This window comes from Apium graveolens, chromosome 7 (assembly GCF_009905375.1).
Source record: "Apium graveolens cultivar Ventura chromosome 7, ASM990537v1, whole genome shotgun sequence".
NCBI lineage: Eukaryota > Viridiplantae > Streptophyta > Magnoliopsida > Apiales > Apiaceae > Apium > Apium graveolens.
The window spans coordinates 124,898,404-124,910,642 of NC_133653.1; positions in this window are offsets into that span (position 1 = coordinate 124,898,404).

The window sequence follows — 12,239 nt, forward strand, 5'->3', positions numbered from 1 at the left end:
GAGGCTCTCCAGGACGAGTTTCCAGAAGTCCTTGAACATACTTCCTTTCCTTGTCCTGTGCGAGTTCCAGCACTTGGGGGCGTTTCAGATAAACTTGCTGATCTGATTAAGGATGGCCCGTCGGGGAGTCAAGGCCAAAAAAGGAAGGAGCTTGAATCCAGCTCTGAAGAGGAGGAATCTTCTTCCGAGGAGGAGCCTGAGCCCGTTATAAAGAAGGCTAGGGTAGAAGAGCCTCCAAAGCCAGCGTCTCCTAAACCAGCATCTCCTGCAGCATCCAAAGCACCCGAAGATAGTTCCTCTGCGGAGACTTCCGAGGGGACTTCCGAGGGACCGACTGAAGAGTCATCCGAGGAGACTTCGGATAGTGGTTCCGAAGAATCCCAGCCTTCCAAGGCCTAAGTTTTTATGTATTTCTTCTTTCTTAGACAATATTGAACTTTGTAATTGACTTTTATTATTTTCAGTTGTATTTTCCCAAGCATCATCGTATTTTTTCCGATTTTTCAAACTCAAGTTTATAACTTGGTTTTATCCTTCACAATGCATCAATCTAATAGGCTAAGATTAAGTCGAAAGCTTTTTATTATAACTTGGTATTCTTGATACCTTACATGAAATGGGTTCAACCCTGATAAAATCTAAAACATATCTTCTATATAAAAAATCCTAAGCAAGCAAAGCTTCAAGGTGCTTTTAAACCTACTTGTCACTCTGACAAGTGAGAATCGTACTTTAACTATTCTACACATAGTAAACCTTCAGGTTTTGGGCATGCCAAGTTCTCGGGACTTCAAAACCATCCATAGTCTCCAGCTTGTAGGTTCCTCTACCCTGAACGCTTTTGACTTTGTATGGCCCTTCCCAATTTGGGGCAAGTTTCCCTTTCTGCCCTACGCCAGAAGCTTCGACTTTCCTCAAGACTAAGTCACCTTGTTTGAAGAATCTTTCTTTAACCCTTAAGTTGTAGTAGAACGAAGCTTTTTTCTGATATTCCATTATCTTTGCATATGCCTTATCTCGTACTTCATGAATTAAATCCAGGGCTAACCTTTGCCCTTCTTCAATTTCCTCAGCATTGAAAGCTTAAATCCTAGGGGAGGAATGTGATATCTCTACAGGAACAACTTCTTCTGCACCATATGCTAACATGAAGGGAGTTGCTCCAGTCGTGACTCTACAGGTAGTCCTATAGGCCTATAGTATTGGGAGTATTTCATCCACCCAGTTATTCCTTGACTTCTCAATCCTCTTCTTTAGTCCATCTAGGATTATTCGATTCGCCACTTCCGCTTGCCCATTGGCTTGCGGGTGAGCCACAGAGGTGAACCGTAACTCAATTTCACTTTCTTCACAGTACTTCTTGAATTCCTCATTGTTGAATTGTGTTCCATTGTCAGTGACTAGGATGCGGGGAATTCCATACCGGCACATGATATTTTCCCACAAGAATGGTGCAACCTGCTTAGTTGTGATTTTGGCCAAGGGCTTGGCTTCAATCCACTTGGTAAAATAATCAATGGCTACAATCAAAAACTTCCTTTGCGTCGTGGCCATGGGGAAGGCCCCAGAATATATATTCCCCACATACCAAAGGGGATGGGCGAGTTGATGGAGGTCAGCATCTCGGGGGGTTGTCTAACAACCGGTGCGTGCTTTTGACAGCGGTCACACTTTTTCACATATTCTTTGGCATCAGCCATCATTTCTGGCCAATACAAGCCTAAACGGGTTATCTTATGAGCTAAGACCCTGCCCCCAAGTGTTGCCCATATATGCCTTCATGTACTTCTTCAAGAGCCAAGCGTGCCTCATCGGGCCTGAGACACCTTAAGTAGGGAACCACGAAAGATCTTTTATATAGAATTCCATCTATCAAAGAGTACCTTAGTGCTCGAATAGCCAATATTCGTGCTTCAGTAGCATTGTTGGGCAACCAACCGGTTTGAATGTGAGCCTTAATGGGATCTATCCATGATGTCCCCAGGCCTATAGGAGCCATAAGCTTAATATCAATGCTCCATGTTTTCAAAATGCGACAGTATACACTTCCAGAACTTTCTTCTATCTCAGATGAAGCAAACTTTGACAATGCATCTGCCTTAGCATTTTCCTCCCTTGGAATGTGCTCAACATGGCATTCATCAAATTGGGTCATCACAGCCCTTACTAGGTGGACATACTTAACCATCGTATCATCCCTTGCCTCAAACTCTCCTTTTACCTGGGATATGACCAGCTTCGAGTCTCCACGGACTTTTAAGTTCTTGACTCTAAGTGTCCCTGCTAGGCCGAGGCCAGCTATCAGGGCTTCATATTTTGCCTCATTATTTATGGTCGGGAAGTCTAGCTTCATGGCATACTCAATCAAGAACCCATCAGGGCTTTGTAAAACCAATCATGCTCCACTTGAATTTGTTTTTGATGTTCCATCAAAATAGAGAACCCAATATTCTTTCTCCTTATCATCCTTCTCTTTGCCCCCCTTATTACTTCCTTGTCTTGAGGTATGGTATCTTCCTGCCCCCCGACTTCTTGGTTGGGTATGGTACATTCCACCACGAAGTCAGCTAATACCTGGGCTTTTATTGCCGTCCGTGGCTTATACTTGATGTCGAACTCTCCCACCTTTATTGCCCATTTGATCAATCTCCCACTAGCCTTGGGACTATGAATGATATTTCTCAAGGGCTGATTTATTAGTACCTCAATTTGATGAGCCTGAAAGTAAGGACGTAACTTTCTTGAAGCCATTACCAAGGCTAGAGCAAATTTCTCAATATTTGAATAATTCAACTCAGCACCATGCAGAATTTTGCTAACATAGTATACGTGTTTCTGGATTTGTAGTTCCTCCTTAACCAACACAGCGCTTAAGAAACTTTCTAAAACGGCCAGGTACAAGTATAAAACTTCATTCAAAACTGGTTTGGCCAACAACGGGGCCTGGGCCATATATTTCTTTAACTCCTTAAAAGCATTCTGGTTTTCCTCACTCCATACAAAGTCCTTAATGTTTTTTAGTGACTTGAAGAATGATAAGCACTTGTCTCCTGACTTGGAGATGAATCGTCCCAGCGCAGCAACCCTTCCTCTGAGCTTCTGAACATCCTTGACAGTTTTTGGTGGTTTCATGTCCAGGATTGCCTTTTTTTATCAGGGTTGGCCTCGATCCTTCTCTTGGAGACCATCAATCCCAAAAATTTTCCAGATCCTACTCCGAAAGCACACTTTGTAGGATTTAACATCATCTTGTGGTACCTCAGGACCTCAAAAGCTTCCCTCAAATGGGTTATATGATCATTCTTTACTAGACTCTTGACTAACATGTCATCAACATAGACTTCCATAGTCTTGCCAATAAGATCCTTAAAAATTTAATTTACCAACCTTTGATAAGTGGCTCCTGCATTCTTAAGACCAAATGCCATAACAAGATAACAATAAACACCAAAGTCAGTGATGAATGATACCTTTGGAATGTCATCCTTGTGCATCTTAATCTGATTGTATCCACTAAATCCATCCGTGAAGCTCAGCATTTCGTGCCCAGCAGTGGCGTCTATCAAAGTATCGATCCTTGGTAATGAGAAACAGTCCTTAGGACATGCATCATTTAGATCAGTGAAGTCCACACACATCCTCCATTTTCTATTGGCCTTCTTCACCATTACAGGGTTTGCTAACCATTCTGGAAATTAAATCTCCTCAATAAAACCAGCCTCTAAGAGCTTCTCCACTTCTTGTTTTATAGCTTCTTGCCTTTCTGGAGCCAAACTTCTTTTCTTTTGTTTCATTGTCTTCCGATTTGGGTCCACATTCAGCTTGTGAGTAATCAGTTCTGGGTCTATGCCTGGCATATCAGCTGCTGACCATACGAATATGTCACTATTTTCTTGCAAAAATTTCACCAACTTCCCTCTAAGGGGCTCCTCGAGCGTTGCTCCAATAAAAGTCACCTTCTCAGGATCTTCGGGGGCTAAAGGAATTGAAACCAAGTCTTCTGCTGGCTTTCCTCTTTTCTCATCATTCTCTCGGATATCCAGATCTTCAATAGGAAGAACCTGTACCCAACTCCATCTGCCCTCAAAGAGGTCACATACCAGCTTCTAGCCATTTTTTGGTCTTCTCTCTCTCTTCTCCGATCCCATCCCGGGTTGGAAACTTTATAACTGAATGATAGGAAGAAGGGACTGCCTTAAAGGCATGTATCCCTATTCTTCTCATGATAGCGTTGTAAGTCGAACTAGCCTTCACCACCACGAAGTCCAACATCTGAGTTGCTTGCCTTGGTTCCTGTCCTATGGTTGTTGGCAACTTGATTATCCCCTCTACGGGGCACTCCACTCCCGCAAACCCATATATTGGCATGACGATTGGGGTCAATTGGGAGTCATTATATCCCATCCTCAAAAAGGTGTCATGGAGCAAGATATCCACTGAAGCACCATTATCCACAAGGACCCTTCTCACTGGGATGTTCCCTATTATTGGGGTTATAACCAACGGGTCGTCATGGGGAAATTTCACATCCTCCAGATCAGAATTATCAAAAGACATTGTTACTCCTGTCCTGGCCCTCTTCGGGGCTTCCCCAATAATATGCATAACTTCTCGGGCATACGCATTCCTGAAGTTCTTATATAACCCAGCAGCAGTTGGTCCTCCAAAAATTGTGTTGATCACAGGCCCTCGGGGGCGCGGTCCTCTGAAGATTTTATTTATCACCGGTCCCCTAGGTTGGGGATTTCGCCCCTGATCTTCTTGATCTCTCCTTCGGTCATCAAAATTTCTCCCCACGTTGTTGCTTCTATCCCCTCCTTCTCCAGTGTATTTGTTCAATCTTCCTTTTCGAATGAGGAACTCAATTTAATCTTTCATCTCTCTACACTCATCGGTGTCATGACCAACATCTTTGTGAAATCTGCAATACTTACTTTTATCTAGCTTTGCAGGATCAGCCTTCAAGGGCTTAGGCCAACGAATATCTCTATCTTTCTCGATTTCCATCAAGATCTAGCTTCTAGGAGCATTCAGCTTAGCGTATTCAGTGAACTATTGCCCAGGTCCTCCCTTCTTGGGGGTTGAATCGGGGTTTTGTTCAGTTCTAGGATACTTGTCCTTAGCGATATATTCCAGATCAGTTTTCTGCTTCTTGCCTCTAGTGGGCTCATTACTCACTACGGTCTTCCTCATGCTCTCTTCCACCTTTAGGTACTTCCCTACCCTATCCTGGACCTGCATCATGCTTTCAGGGGGGCGTTTGGCCAAGGAAATCTTGAAAAACTCATCCCTAGTTCCTTGTTGCAGTGTTATCATTGTGACCTTTTCATCAAGGTCCGGGACTTTTAGTGCTTCCTTTGTGAAACGATTCAGGTAGTCTCTCAAGAATTCCTTTGCTCCCAGCACAATGCTCATGAGGGATGCTGAACTTTTCTCATGCACTCTCCCACTGATGAATAGTTTAATGAAAGCCTTACTTAATTCTCTGAACGACCCAATAGAGTTTGGAGGCAAACGACTATACCAACTTTGAGCCATACCCGACAGGGTTTGAGGAAAGGCCTGACACTTAATAGCATCATTCACGGGCTGCAACAGCAGTGCATTAGAAAATGTCCTAACATGATTAGCGGGATCTCCCGTGCCATCATAAGCTTTTATAGTTGGCATCTTGAACTTCCTTCAGATATGGGCATTAATTATATCTTCAGTGAAGGGCGGAGTAGGATCATCAGGATCTCCAAGGGGAAGAAGATTGCTTGGATCAGCCCTTGGGACAACAACCCTTGGGACAACAACAATTGAATATTCGTACCCGATGGGTCGAGAATTCACAGGTGCATGTAGTTGTTGAACTTGGGGATTTGTACCTTGAGTAGCCGAGGGAATCGTCCCTTGTGGCTGAGGTTCAGTTGCCCCTATCTGGGCTTCTCCTTGCGTGGTTGCATAAGTTGAATGAGGAGGTACCTCCACAGTTGAAGAAATCACTTGGGTTGTCCCCGTTGGTGTTCCTCCTTCAAGGGCTCTAACTGTTCTCCGTGTTTTCGCCATGGTTGTTGATGTGCTTTCCCCCAAAGGGCGCCAAATGTTATGGATAAAAAACTAAGGTTATTATTTGCTGTATTTATTACTAAGGTTCGGGAGCTCAAGGCCTTTAATGACTGCTCTCGTGTTTCGTAGCTTAACTCTGCCTTTACAAGATGCCTACGTATCTCTATGAATTAGAGAATCAAGCCAAAAAACGTAGTTCTGATTTGTGGGGGTGAGGCCCCTTATATAGATGTTGGTGGTCTTTGAATTGGACTTGGTATAGGAGACTTGGTAGCCAAGTCTCAGAATTAGAATGGACTTTGAGTCCTAAATAGTAGGAAACTGATTCCTTATCCTTCTAGGTCCCTTAGAGGCTAATCTACAAGGATTTATGTCCTCATTGGGACTCTTCTCAATAGCTGATTTTTCCCTTATTAATTAATTATGAAATTAATTAATATTCAGGGTTTTTGGGCCTTCTTTGTTCCATCAGGCCTGATCAGGTCCATCAGGCCTGGTCAATGTGTTAACCTTTTTGGTCTGAATATCATACATCTTCTTATTGGGCCTAGCAGCCCAAATCATGTATGATTAATGTAATATTTAATTACACAATCAGGATTTATTTATCCCTATCAGTTGGTACGTGAGTTAGGTATGCTTAATTATTCTTAAATCATTTCAGATATTTTTGCAAGTTATAATGCAACCAGAAACTTAATTGAGTTTTAGATGAAATTTTGGCTAAGTCAAAATTTACATCCCGACGAATGCTTATTATCCATCGAGTTTGATCATCCGTAGGAATAGAATATCTTAATAAAAATCAGTTATCTTTATGGATTATTTTAAACCCGACTGATAATTGTTCTATTCTCATCCGTCGAATTGTCTCAATCTTAGTCGTTGGAACTCTGAACATTATCCATCGGATATACTTATAGTCTATAAGTATAACACGACGGATAATTGACAGAATTTTGACAGTTTATTTATTCTAAACAACTATTTTGGGCTGTTTTGTTTGGTTACTTTATTTACTTTATTACTTTTGACAGTTTATTTTTGAGATGGTGTTATGGATTAAAAACTAATATATATAATTGCTGTATTTATTGCTAAGATTCAGGAGCTCAAGGCCTTTAATGGCTGTTCTCGTGTTTCGTAGCTTAATTCTGCCTTTACGAGATGCCTATGTATCTCTGTGAATTAGAGAATCAAGCCAAAAAACGTAGTTCTGATTTGTGGGGTGAGACCCCTTATATAGATGTTGGGAGTCCTAGAATTGGACTTGGTATAGGAGACCTGGTGGGCAAGTCTCATAATTAGAATGGACTTTGGAGTCCTAGATAGTAGGAAACTGATTCCTTATCCTTTTAGGTCCCCTTGAGGCTAATCTATAAGGATTTATATCCTTATCAGGATTCTTCTCAATAGCTGATTTTTCCCTTATTAATCAATTACGAAATTAATTAATAATCAGGGCTTTTGGGCCTTCATTAGGCCTGATCTAGCCCATCAGGCTTTACCTTTCCGGTCTGAGTATCACATATCTTTTTATTGGGCCTAGCAGCCCATACCTTGCAGTATTTAATTATAATATCACAATTTATTTACCCCTATCATTTGCCCCCAACTTTTGGGAAACATTGATTAGGTTTCTGTTAGGTCCCAATTTGTTTGTAGAAGGGGGGGTTGAATGCAAACAATACTGTTTAGTCGAATAAAATGCGGAATAAAATTGTGAAACAAAATTCAAGTTAAATAAAACTTTTATTAAACTTGAAAGGTGTTACAACTACGGTATCGGTTACAAGGGATTAATCTCAAATCAATTATTACAAATCTAGAATAAATTCGACATGAACTTTTTCTATTTTTGTAATTAAAAGATCAAATGCTAAAAGCGATTTGAGATTAAGTTCTAGGGATTTTAATCCACTAGCTTGATACACAAGAACAAGAGAGTGATTTCTAGTTGATTGGATTTAACTTTACAAGCTAGAAATTGTAATCTTGAATTAGCAGATAAGATGAAATATTTGGCTGCTTGTTCTCTTTTTGTTCTTGGCTTCTGTTTGATTGCTCTCTGTATGTGTAAGTTAATTGGATGCTTCTGCTTCTATTTAATCAACACAGCCGAGATCAAAAATGAACTGGTATGACAATCATTTGTCCAATAATACTTTCGGTGTGACAATCTTTTAGAGCTAGCAAGACAATTAAAATGAACTAGCAAGACTTTCGGTATGACTATTGATTGTCATACCGATTGTCATATTAGTTCAAATGAAATTGTCTTACTGAATTAATAAGTGATTTTAATCTAAATAATAATTCTATCAAGACAATCAACTGAATTAGCATGACTTTCGGTATGACAATCAATTGTCATACCGATTGTCATACTAGTACAATCAGTTGTCTTTTTAGAATTAAAACAGATTTTAATCAATTAAAAATCTGAAAAACCTTAATATTAATTCAGAATTAATTAATCAATTAATTTAATTAATCAAATAAATTAATCTTTGCAGATATAATTTATTTTCATAATTAAATTATATGACTTAATTAATTAATAGAGAATTAATACTAACCCTGAGCAACATCCATTCTTCTGACAATCTTCTGAAAGTCACTGAGACTTATGAATCAATTCCGCCACTTCAATGCTGACACTCGATGTACTGTCTGGTTCATGAGTGACTAACTTTCTTGACGTTTCTTCATGTCTTGACTTTGTTGTTCTGATTGAATCCTTGTAATAAATGATACCCTGACGAGATCTCTGTCACTTGATTAAATCCACGATCTTGATTTATATCACTGAGGCATGATCAAATTCTTGAACTTCTTCCAGTGAATCACCAAGTCTGCAGATGAACAATGTTTCTTTATTCTTTGACAGATGTTACTTTGTGAGATCTCTCTGATGATTGATCCAGTATTTACTTATTACATTCTTATTTGAGTTGAGTTAAATACTCGAATAAACGAGTAGGCTATGACATATGCCTTTCAATCTCCTCCTATTTGCTTGTTAGACAATAACAACAAATACCTAGAGGATAACTCAACTAACAAATAAGAAAAAGATATAAACAGTAATGTAAAGTAAATAGCAGAAAAGTTCTGGATTATATTTAACATTTTCCAGATTCCAAATGAAATTTACAAGTGAATACAAGATAGATGTTCCTCTAGCCTGAACATATAACTACATTAGACTATCTTGATTCATAAAGCTCTAATCATATTACATTGAGTTTTGAGCTAATTGACTTCAGTTGTCTTCTCTTCTGACTTCACCTTCTTCTAAATCTTGAAGCAATTCCTTGTCAAAGACACGATCCTTTTCTGAAGTGAAGCTTGCTGGTCTGACTGGTTGAACTCCAACTGACTTCAGCTTATTCTTGAGTTGATTGTACCTTTTAACATTCTTTTCACAATAAGCTTGAATCAAGTCAGCAGCTTGAGTCTTCAACATGGATGAATATCCAGCAGTTCTCAAATGATGTTCCATCCAGACCAGATGCTTAGCTGAGTAGTCTTTAAGAGATTGTACATCTAGCTGACAGATTTGAAGACAATCAGACTTAAAGAATCTCACCTGATGAGGATTGTTGACCACTTGAGGACTAGCCCTGCTGGCAAACTCTTTAAGCCTTTCTCGAAGAACTTCATTCAATTCTGAGCTTCTTTTGACTTTGTTTAAAAGAACCCAAATCTCTGACAAAGAACGATTCTCAAATAGATGAAGTGACACCTTGAATGATCCTTCACTCTGACAATATACAAAAATGCTCATCTCATTTAGGGATCTATCAAAAGCAGCTGTGATCCTTGAGACTTCAGTCTTGATAGCATTCATGTACATGTCATTGTTAGGATTTGAGATTTCCAGCTTGTCAAGAAGATGTAAGAACTGCCTATCATTGTTAGTGCTTAGCTGAGGCATATCAAGTACTCTCCTAGCTTCATCCCATTTTTCACCAATCTTTAGTCTGACATCTCTTCTCCTTTCTTGAGCCTTAATGTCATGAAGACGTTGCTTTTGAAGAGTTTCTGTTCTTTGTATGTCTTTCCTCCTATCAATGATCTGAGAGACCTTCTTGAGTTCAGCTTCTTTTCTTAGCATCTCTGACTGCTCTTTCTGAAATTCTTTCTCAAACCTAGGATCCACTATATCTTCCTCTTCCCATTCTCCAAAATCACTTTCCTCTTCAGCTTCAAATAACCCATCTTTATCTTCCTGAACTGGTTCAGTGGGAATGTCAAAAATATCAAAGTCATCCTGTTCTCCACTGTAGTAGACATCATCAGCCTTTCCTTTATCTCCAGCAGAGGTATCTTTTTCCTTCCCTTTGGCACTACTCCCTTTCTTCTCCCCCTTAGTTGAGGGATCCTCTACTGACTTTCCTTTGGAACCTCCATCAACTCCAGAGCCTGATCCTCCACCAGACGGTCCTTCAAAATAAGCTCTTTGTTCTTCATTAGGGCAATGAGAATTCTTGATCATGTAATATAGGTGCTTCATCCCTTCATTGAGATGTTCCATGCCCGTCTCTATCTTTAGAAATCTTGAGGAGTCCAGTGAATGATTCATCTCAACGAGGTCTTCAAGAGAAGTCATTCTTGTATGTAGAGAGCAGAAGTTGGATATGTCATCAGCTGATAAATTTGGAGTGTCCTGAATAGAATTGAGCTTTGGTATTACAGTGGTCTTTAGATCTGAGATGTCATTCCTTATGATTGCAAGCTGATTGTTGACAGAGGTGGAAGAAGAAGACCGTTCAACCACTTGTGCTTTGAATGCTTGAGCTTCAGCTTGGCTTTTAGCAAGTTCTTCTTTTAGGGCAGCAATCTGAGCTAACAGGTGTACAGTATCAGTGTCTGTGTGTGCTCTCACCTGAATTTCACTCGTGTTTGGTTCACTCATCTCACGTGCATGTGTTTCTCTCAATATAATTGCTCGTGAGGAGTCTTCCAGTTGCTGTTCTTCTGTACCTGCATTAAAAATCACCCTAGCCTCTTCAAGAGAGGTCAGTGGTGGTGCAATGGGAATTCGCGAGTCCCGATCCTCAGTCAAACCTATCAAATCTTTTGGAATAGATGTCTGAATTGCTTCAGGGATAGATTGACCGAGTTGCCCTCCACTTTCTCCAGATAAATCTGCGAGTGGAGAATCCCATAAGGGAGCCAGAGGTGTTGGATCTGGGAGGGGAGAAAATGACTCTATTAAAGATGGCGGAGAGTCAGATTTTCCCTCTGAAGCATGTGACTGCTCTTCTGCCGTAACTATGGCAGGCACTGTAACCGACTCTACGTGCACTCCTCGCTGTGTGTCCTGAGTATGATCTGGGGAAGTGTATGGTTCCATTGTGAGTAATGGAATTGTGCTTGGCTCAGTACAAGATGTCATGGCCCTATGGCGAATTTCAATAGATGCATCCTGTTGAGAGAATGCCTCTAGTAACTGTTCATTGGCCATTTCAAAGTCCATGTCCTGTTGGGAGGACAAGGATGGGCTTTCAGATGCCTCAGAATATGTTCTTCTTTTCTTAGGAGGAGGCAGAGCTGAGGGTTCACTCATATTTAACAATGAACTACTTCCTAGTAATCTCCTGGGTAACATTTTAGACAGTGGGGGAGAGGTTGAGATAGAATGAGACTCTGTGTTTGGCTCTATGACCTGGGATTGAAGCTGTGGTTCTACAACTTCATGGTCAGCCCTATCAACCACTGGGGGTCTTTCAACAGAAGTAGGAAGAGAGTGAGAGTGAGGAATTACTACCTGTAATGGAAGAGCCTGGGTGGTTTGAACCACTGGAGGTTGAGGTTGTTGTTCATGGCCGGGAAGATTGAAAATAGGTAAGGGAATATAATTGGCCATGAAAGCAGATACAAGTACTGGAACTTGCATAAATTTGAAGGTTGTGTCTTGGCGAGTGTAAATCTTTTTGCTAACTGGAGGGGGTTCGGTTACAGCAGAGTTAGCAAAAAGGGCTTTGTGTTCAGGGGTGAGTAGATGATCTGCTATAAGCATGAGAAAACGAGCATAGTAACATGATACCCTACGATTTGTAGAATGATCACGTAAAGCAGAAGTTAGACGTCTCAAGAGAATGGGAAAAAGTAGTTTGCCAAAATTGATCCTTTGATTAAAAACAACCGCAAGACCAATATACTGCAGAGTGGAAGTGATG